This window comes from Macrobrachium nipponense, chromosome 6 (assembly GCF_015104395.2).
Source record: "Macrobrachium nipponense isolate FS-2020 chromosome 6, ASM1510439v2, whole genome shotgun sequence".
Classification (NCBI taxonomy): Eukaryota; Metazoa; Arthropoda; class Malacostraca; order Decapoda; family Palaemonidae; genus Macrobrachium; species Macrobrachium nipponense.
The window spans coordinates 10744023-10754459 of record NC_061108.1 but is presented as its reverse complement, the minus strand read 5'-3'; positions in this window follow the sequence as shown (position 1 = coordinate 10754459).

Genomic DNA, 10437 nt, shown 5'->3' with positions numbered 1-10437 from the left:
GAAAAGAACGTAATGTGAACCGCGATTCAATTTTTCCTGGCATTACTGCAGATGACTTTACTATATTGGTTTTCCCATTCTTCTGTGTCTCTTTCTCTCCGGTCGTTTCATTCTACTTACATTTCCTTTCACTTTGACTTTCGTTAACAGATCACGGCAATATCTCCTTAATCATTTTGCACTAGATGACAGATTTCTTTGTAGGTAGCATTCAAATACATATGCACACAAACACACACACACACACACACACACACACACACACACACACATGTATATATATATATATATAATATATATATATATATATATATATATACATATATATATATATATATATATAATATATATATATGTATGTATGTATGTATGTAATGTATGGATATACATATAATTATTATACTGTGTAAAGATAAATAAGATAGGGGCTCATATTTTCAATATTTGAACATCAAGCTATTTAGTACGCAACTGAAACCGAATGATAAAGTTAGGATTAAGAGACAGATTAGAATAGTGGAAAAATGTGAGTTTGCGAGAGGTGGGGCAGGGGGTGATGTGTGGGTTGATTCCTTTACTAAAAAATATCCATGTAGGAAGCTTATACGTAACAGAGAGACGCTTCATGTGGCATTCCTGGAACAATGAATAGTTTATGATAAGATTGATTCATAGACATTGTCGAATTAATGATGGTTTGCACCATGGAGGTGAAGCGTGTGATGAGTTATGTAAGCACGGAGAATGAGGCAGAGATATTTGTGCTTTATGTGTAGGTGGTTGCTCATAACATCAACGGATGGATTAATTTGAGAAGAAAGAGAGAGAGAGAGAGAGAGAGAGAGAGAGAGAGAGAGAGAGAGGTGAATGTGCAGAGTTGTAGGATAAGATAAAATGAGTTACGAATGGACTGACGGATTGTACATGTTAACAGGAGATGCAATTATAACTGGGGACAGTGAATAGGAATGACAGTGAACAGGAATTGTGGAAACAGAGTTAAAGAATGAGAATTTCTGTAAAATATATATACAAAAACGTTGACCGTACTTAAATGCGAGAGTATGGTTAAAGAAGGTAAATGGAAACGGGGAGAATGCAGTAATAACTGCCAATAAGGAATCCGAACGAATGGAAGCTTGAAATCACCATTTCAAATGAAATCTTTGTATTCGAGTACTTCTAAATTTACAACAGGGTATAGTCATATTTCACATGGTCTAATTTGAACTCATTAGAGGATTTATGAACGTTTAAATGGTTTTCATCATATGGCAACAAATAGAAGAATTTCAGCTTGAAAATGGCACATAAAAAGAGCACGCTAGATCAACATAGATTTTGCTCAAAAGAAACACAAGACTATTTAACATTTATGTTTTAACATGCAATAAAAGTTATAAAAATATTAAGTTATATCTCATTGTGAAGATAATTTATACCGGTTACTTGATAGCTTGAGGAACACACAAACCTAAAGTACTTTTTTCATATAAATTGCTAAATATAGAAAATAAAATTTGAATAAACTTCACCACTTTTTACACTGGGGTTAATTAAACATACGGTCATAAATGGCAAGGATTCGGCTTTAAAATGACCAAAGACCAACCTCATGCCTTTAAGCCAACTTTAAAAAGCTCATTCAAAGAGAAATAACGACGCGATCGTAAGCATTCAAAGGGTAATTGATGCAACCCTTTCGGTATTTTTGGGTCACTCTTCCATCATCGCATATTAATTTAGTTCCAACTGATGCAACCCTTTCTGTATTTTACAAGTACCAAAAACTATAAGGATATGACTTGAATTCTTAATATATTTATATACAAACATATTTCGGAATTTTATTCTATATTTACGTATTAACATGCGTTCTTATTCGTCATTCGTCCATCATTGCATATTAAATTTAGTTCCAACTGATACAACCCTTTCTGTATTTTACAAATCCCTAAAACCTTATGGATGAGATTTGTATTCTTATATAATTATATACAAACATATTTCGGAATTTTATTACTTTAATATATTTACGTATTAACATGCGTTCTTACAAAGCCAAAAAGCTATAAGGATATGAAATGTATTCTTGATATATTTATACACAAACATATTTCGGAATTTTATTCTTTTATATTTTTACGTATTAACATGTGTTCTTATTCGTCATTCTCCCATCACTGCATACTAAGTCTAGTTCAGAAACCCACGCGTTGATTTCGAAAAGTAACTAAGTGAAAGACTATTTCAGCGCAGTCGAACAATTTCGTTTCAATCGAATTTATTATGATGTCTGGTTTATTTGTCTGCGAAGATGTAAAGAAGGGTTCATATTTAGGGTCCCTCTCGTTATTCTAAAAATTTTCTCGTCTATTGTTATTGTTATTATGATGAACATATCTTTTTTTTATATTAAAATGAATAAGCACCTTCGTAAAAACGCCTTTTCCGTTTTCTGTCAGTTACGTAAACATTTTCATTCATATACTATTTACTTAGTGCTTGGCTTTCGATAACTCACTTGCTATCATCTTCAGAGTATCGTCGTGATAATAATGGTATCACGAGAACATTGACTGAAGACGATACCATTTATTTTTGTAAACATTAATTTGTGAAAATGTATGTATAACGGACAGAATATACAAAAAATTTCACCAACGGGCTTTATCACCTGTTATCAATCTGAATGTCATTTTCTCGATTTCTAATTAATAATAATAATAATAATAATAATAATAATAATAATAATAATAATAATAATAATAATAATAATAATAATAAGCGATACTCAAGTCAAAACTCAACGCCGGAAACATGATAAAAGCCATAAACATGGGCAGTAAGAGCAATCAGATACAGCACAGAATAGTGGAATGGACGAGGCAGAACTCCGCAGCATAGCTCAGAAAAACCAGGAAACATATGACAATACACAAAGCACTACACCCAAGAGCAAATACGGACAGACTATACATAACACGAAAGGAAGGAAAGGGAGAGGACTACTAAGTATAGAGGACTGCGTCAACATCGAGAACAGAGCACTGGGGCAATATCTGAAAATCAGTGAAGACGAGTGGCTAACGAGTGCATGGGAAGAAGGACTAATAAAAGTACACGAAGACCCAGAAATATACAGAGACAGGAGAATGACAAACAGAACAGAGGACTGGCACAACAAACCAATGCACGGTCAATACATGAGACAGACTAAAAAAACTAGCCAGCGATGACACATGGCAATGGCTACTGAGGGGAGAGCTGAAGAAGGAAACTTAAGGAATGATAACAGCGGCACAAGATCAGGCCCTGAGAACCAGATATGTTCAAAGAACGATAGACGGAAATAACATCTCTCCCATATGTAGGAGTGCAATACAAAAAATGAAACCATAAAACCACATAGCAAGCGAATGCCTGGCACATGCACAGAACCACTACAAAAAGAGGCATGATTCAGTGACAAAAGCCCTCTACTGGAGCCTGTGCAAGAAACATCAGCTACCTTGCTGTAATAAGTGGAACGAGCATCAACCTGAGGGAGTGATAGAAAACGATCAGGCAAAGATCCTTTGGGACTATGGTATCAGAACAGATAGGGTGATACGTGCAAATAGACCGACTTACGTTGATTGATAAAGTCAAGAAGAAAGTATCACTCATTGATGTCGCAACACCATGGGACACCAGAGTTGAAGAGGAAGAGAGGGAAAAAAATGGATAAGTATCAAGATCTGAAAATAGAAATAAGAAGGATATGGGATATGCCAGTGGAAATTGTACCCATAATCATAGGATCACTAGGCACGATCCCAAGATCCCTGAAAAGGAATCTAGAAAAACTTGAGGCTGAAGGAGCTCCAGGACTCATGCAGAAGAGTGTGATCCTAGAAACGGCGCACATAGTAGAAAAGTGATGGACTCCTAAGGAGGCAGGATGCAACCCGGAACCCCACACTATAAATACCACCCCAGTCGAATTGGATGACTGTGATAGAGCAAAAAAAAATAAAAATAAAATAATAATAATAATAATAATAATAATAATAATAATAATAATAATAATAATAATAATATATATTTTTTTTTTTTTTTTTTTTTGCTCTATCACAATCCTCCAATTCGACTGGGTGGTTATTTATAGTGTGGGGTTCCGGGTTGCATCCTGCCTCCTTAGGAGTCCATCACTTTTCTTACTATGTGTGCCGTTTCTAGGATCACACTCTTCTGCATGAGTCCTGGAGCTACTTCTGCTCTAGTTTTTCTAGATTCCTTTTCAGGGATCTTGGGATCGTGCCTAGTGCTCCATGATTATGGGTACGATTTCCACTGGCATATCCCAATATCCTTCTTATTTCTATTTTCAGATCTTGATACTTATCCATTTTTTCCCTCTCTTTCTCTTCAAACTCTGGTGTCCCATGGTATTGCGACATCAATGAGTGATACTTTCTTCTTGACTTTGTCAATCAACGTCAAGTCTGGTCTGTTTGCACGTATCACCCTATCCGTTCTGATACCATAGTCCCAGAGGATCTTTGCCTGATCGTATTCTATCACTCCTTCAGGTTGGTGCTCGTACCACTTATTACTGCAAGGTAGCTGATGTTTTTTGCACAGGCTCCAGTGGAGGGCTTTTGCCACTGAATCATGCCTCTTTTTGTACTGGTTCTGTGCAAGTGCCGGGCATTCACTTGCTATGTGGTTTATGGTTCCATATTTCGTATTGCACTTCCTACCTATTATTATTATTATTATTATTATTATTATTATTTTTTTTTTTTTTTTTTTTTTTTTTTTTTTTTTTTTTTTTTTGCTCTATCACAGTCCTCCAATTCGACTGGGTGGTATTTATAGTGTGGGGTTCCGGGTTGCATCCTGCCTCCTTAGGAGTCCATCACTTTTCTTACTAGGTGTGCCGTTTCTAGGATCACACTCTTCTGCATGAGAACCTGGAGCTACTTCAGCCTCTAGTTTTCTAGATTCCTTTTCAGGGATCTTGGGATCGTGCCTAGTGCTTCCTATGATTATGGGTACGATTTCCACTGGCATATCCCATATCCTTCTTATTTCTATTTTCAGATCTTGATACTTATCCATTTTTTCCCTCTCTTTCTCTTCAACTCTGGTGTCCCATGGTATTGCGACATCAATGAGTGATACTTTCTTCTGACTTTGTCAATCAACGTCACGTCTGGTCTATTTGCACGTATCACCCTATCCGTTTCTGATACCATAGTCCCAGAGGATCTTTGCCTGATCGTTTTCTATCACTCCCTCAGGTATGTGCTCGTACCACTTATTACTGCAAGGTAGCTGATGTTTCTTGCACAGGCTCCAGTGGAGGGCTTTTGCCACTGAATCATGCTCTTTTTGTACTGGTTCTGTGCAAGTGCCGGGCATTCACTTGCTATGTGGTTTATGGTTTCATTTTTCGTATTGCACTTCCTACATATGGGAGAGATGTTATTTCCGTCTATCGTACTTTGAACATATCTGGTTCTTAGGGCCTGATCTTGTGCCGCTGTTATCATTCCTTCAGTTTCCTTCTTTAGCTCTCCCCTCTGTAGCCATTGCCAATTGTCATCGCTGGCTAGTTCTTTAGTCTGTCTCATGTATTGTCCGTGCATTGGCTTGTTGTGCCAGTCCTCTGTTTCTTTCTGTCTTTCTCCTGTCTCTGTATATTTCTGGGTCTTCGTCTACTTTTATTAGTCTTCTTCCCATGCACTCTTTAGCCACTCGTCTTCACTGGTTTTCAGATATTGCCCCAGTGCTCTGTTTTCAATGTTGACGCAGTCCTCTATACTTAGTAGTCCTCTCCCTCCTTCCTTTCGTGTTATGTATAGTCTGTCCGTATTTGCTCTTGGGTGTAGTGTCTTGTGTATTGTCATTGTTTCCTGGTTTTCTGATCTATGCTGCGGAGTTTCTGCCTTCGTCCATTCCACTATTCCTGCGCTGTATCTGATTACTGGCACTGCCCATGTGTTTATGGCTTTTATCATATTTCCGGCGTTGAGTTTTGACTTGAGTATCGCCTTGAGTCTCTTGCATATATTCTTTCCTGATCGTGTCCTTCATCTCTTGGTGTTTTATATCTCCTCCTTCCATTATTCCCAAGTATTTGTATCCTGTCTCATCTATGTGTTTGATGTTGCTCCCATCTGGTAGCTTTATCCCTTCAGTTCTCGTTACTTTGCCTTTTTGTATGTTGACTAAGGCGCATTTTATATTCCAAAACTCCATTCTGATGTCCCCAGATACAATCCTTACAGTCTGGATTAGGGTATCTATTTCCTTGATGCTCTTACCATACAGCTTGATGTCGTCCATGAACATCAGATGGTTGATTTTGTTGCCTCTTTTCTTGAGTTGGTACCCGGCATCCATCTTCTGTAGAATACTTGTTTTGTCATGGGAATCATGGCTACTACGAAGAGTAGTGGGGACAGTGAGTCGCCCTGGAAGATCCCTCTCCTGATATTAACCTCTGCTAGTCTTATTCCAGAGCTTGTAAGTATTGTATTCCAGTTGCACATTGTATTTTTGAGGAAGCTGATGGTATTTTCCTCTGACCCCATATATTTTCAGGCATTCTATTAGCCATGTGTGTGGTATCATGTCGAAGGCTTTCTTATAGTCTATCCATGCCATGCTTAGGTTGGTTTTCCTTCTCCTACTGTTCTTCATTACCATTTTGTCTATCGGAGCTGGTCTTTTGTGCCCCTACACTTCCTTCTGCAGCCTTTCTGTTGGTAGGGGATGGTGTTTGTCTCCTCTAGGTATTGTATAGCTTCACTGATGATACCTGTTAGTAACTTCCACATTATTGGTAGGCAGGTGATAGGCCTGTAGTTACTGGCTATATTTCCCTTACTCTTGTCTTTTTTGTACTAAGGATGTTCTTCTGTGGTCATCCATTTGGGTGCTTGGTGATTTGAGATACAATGCTGGAGTTGTTCTGCTATTCGTGGGTGTAGGGCCTTGAAGTTTTTTTGAGCCAGTATCCATGGACTTCATCGGGGACCTGGGTTTTCCAGTTTGTATTTTCTTTATTGGTGTCTGACTGTGTCTGTCGTGATCTCCGTGAATCTTTGTTTTATTCTCCCTGTTTCTTCGTCCTTGACTTCCTGGAGCCATGTTGCATGTTTGTTGTGTGATAACCGGATTGCTCCATAGTTTCCCAGAGTCTCTTACTTGGTTCGGCTTCAGGAATTTCTGGGTGGTTGTCTTCCCCTCTTAGTTGGCTGTATAGTCTTTTCTGGTTGGTTCCGAATAGTTTGTTCTGTTGGTATCCCTTATTCCTGTTCATGTACCGTTTTGGATCTTGTGTGCTTTGGCCTAAGCCTCTGTATTACATCTTCTATTGTGTTGTTTAGTCCCCCTCTCTTGTACTTTGTATTTCTCGTTGAGTTCTCCCTGGTTTTCTTGCTTCTTAGCCTTTTTTCTGCCATTTCTTTCAGTTTACTCAAGTCAGATCTCATCACCATGATTTGCTTTTCCAGGCGCCTTTTCCAAGGAGGTTGCTGTTTTGGTTTCTGTTGGGTTGGTTGTGACGGTGGTGTTGATGTTCGAATCCCCATCAGTTTCTGCTACTAATCTTGCTCCTGCATATGTCAAGTTATTTGTTTTCTGTGATATTGGTGGTGTGTATTAGGCCCATTATTTCATTGACCTCACTTGTTTTCTCCCTTAATTTCTTGGTGTTGTAGGCTTTCATGGAGGGGATCTTTGTTCTCTCTGTATCTGGCTCCATCCATTGTCTAATTTTTTCTACCCATTCCGTCCTCTCTGTTACTTCGTCGGTGTTTCTTCGTGTGTCGTTGTTTGAATCTTTCATCCTCCCTGTCGTCTTCTTGGCGGCAGATCGTCTCTCAGTTCGTCTTCGTGTAATTCGTTGTCGTGTGACATTTTCCCTTTCCAGTTCTTCTCTTTCTGTTGGGGAGAGCCGTTCTTTTCCTTTTTCTTTATGTTCCTTACTTGGTCATGCCAGCCTCTGCTCTGTTTGGGGGTGTTATTCCTCTCATTCCGATGTTGATCAATCTTCTTCTATATCCTCTCTCCGTCGGGTTGCTTCTGATGTAGCATCTCCATATTTCCTTATTTTCTTCTCTAGTCCATTTCTTCCTTTTTGCCTCTGTAGCTCCAATCTCAGGCTGTTGATTATTGTCGTTGTGGTGATCAGTTGCTGGATGACGACCTCCAAGTACCTGACCGTCTTCCCCTTCAATTGGGTTGAATACCTGGTTGCCGGACGAAGCTCCTCTGTTGCCAGAGGTTCCATTTACGTCGTTGTCGTTTATTCGTTCATTTCTTTCCATCATTGCTGAGTTTTGCTATTTATTATTATTATTATTATTATTATTATTATTCTAGATGGGTGAAAACACCAGAAAAAAAACATTCCAAGAAATCACATACCAGTTATTTTTCAAGTTGGGCGGGGGAACGAGAGCAAAATTCGTGAAAACACACTACCGTGTCACTCGGCGAAAAAGGACTCATTTAGTCCCTAGTCTATACTACATACACCCGCCATTCGGTAAGAATTCTAAAGACTTCGACCTGGGCGCCTTCCTTCCCAGGACCAACAAAATTCACAGACACGCGGTAAGAATTACCATGCAAATGGCTAAGTTACCCTTTCAGCTACGGGATTTAGTAAAGCATAAAGTTGAGAGCGTTTGCCGAGATGATCGTCGGGCATTGCGAAGTTCGCGGAAATAACTCGTTCGCAAACTCGACAGCAATCTTGCGAGGAAACGCCCCCACCGCCACCCCCACACACCACCCCCTCACCCCACACCCCCCACCCCCCTCCACGCCATGGAAATATCTGGGGATCAGATGCACCGGCTGAGATTAATAACGTGGAAAAGAAAAGTTCATATCTCAAAAACTTGTTGGGCGTGAAAATGACAAACGAGATGCATATGGGCTTATGAGAACGTCAGTGCCGGGCGGAATGACGGATCTTTATCGACTTATTTTTGCCAAGGACACGAAGGAGGTAGGTGTTCGGGTGTCTTTGCTTTGTGTGTGTGTGTGTGTGTGTGTGTGCGCCCGCGCGCGTATGTGTGAGTTACGTATTGGGTGAGAGATAAAAAAAACAGAAGAGAGAGAGAGAGAGAATAGATATTTTCTTGTTCCTAAATCGTAATTTAAAAAAAAAATTATATCAAACGTTTTTGTGACAAAAGTTGCCTTATTACACTTTTTCATAACAATGGCGAGATTCTTCAGGTTCTAGAAACTATTTTGGTGAGTAGTGAATCCACAGTATATATATGTATATATATGTGTGTATATATATATATATATATATATATATATATATATATATTATATATAATATATATATATACACTCACCAAAATAGTTTTCTAGAGCCTGAAGAATCTCACCATCGTTATGAAAAGTGTTACAAGTCAACTTTTGTCACAAAAACGTTTGATATTCATTTCTTTTAAATTACGATTTAGGGACAAGAAAATATCTATTCTCTCTCTCTCTCTCTTCTTTATTATATATATATAGATATAATATATATATATATATAATATACATATAATATATGATTATATATATGTATATCATATATAATCATATATATAATATATAATATATATTATATATGTCATATATTTACAATATATATATATATATATATATATATATATATATATATATATATATATATATATATATATCTTGTTCTTTGTTAACACTACTTCAATATTGCAAAACGGTCATGCACACAAGCTGGGTAAATATGATTGGCCTACAAAACATATTACCTTAATAAGAGCACTTGCAAGTAATAAATATAATGAAAAATATAACACTGTCAATAACAACAGCAATATTAATAAGGGTTGAGGATAAAGGCAAAATCACTCCTACTTCAAAAGCAACCAAGGGTTCCTTGAAAAAAAAAATTTTCTTTCACAACACATTTAAGTAATTCAATCGCAACTGGCGAAGCCAGCGCACTGCGCTTACAAAAACTAACTCATTTGCAATTTCCTCCCAGAAAGTTAGACGAGGCTTCACTCAAAACTATCCCCCAACTACTTTAATATCCGTCCGGCCATCGAGGATGTTGTAGGTATCCGATGGTATATTAAAAAAGTTACAGATATCATTGTCATATGTTCACAGGGATATGGTTCTCATTTGTCATTCCGCCGAGTGGCTGGGATTATCGAGGACAGGAAATTTCCCAACCGTTAGCAGGAGATTGTGGACGTAAACAGCATGATTTAAACAACTACATTTTTTAATAACTAATGCGAGGGAAGTGTTTATGTTCCATTCATATATATATATATATATATATATATATATATATATATATATATATATATATATAGTATATATATAGTATATATATATATATATATATATATATATATATATATATATATATATATA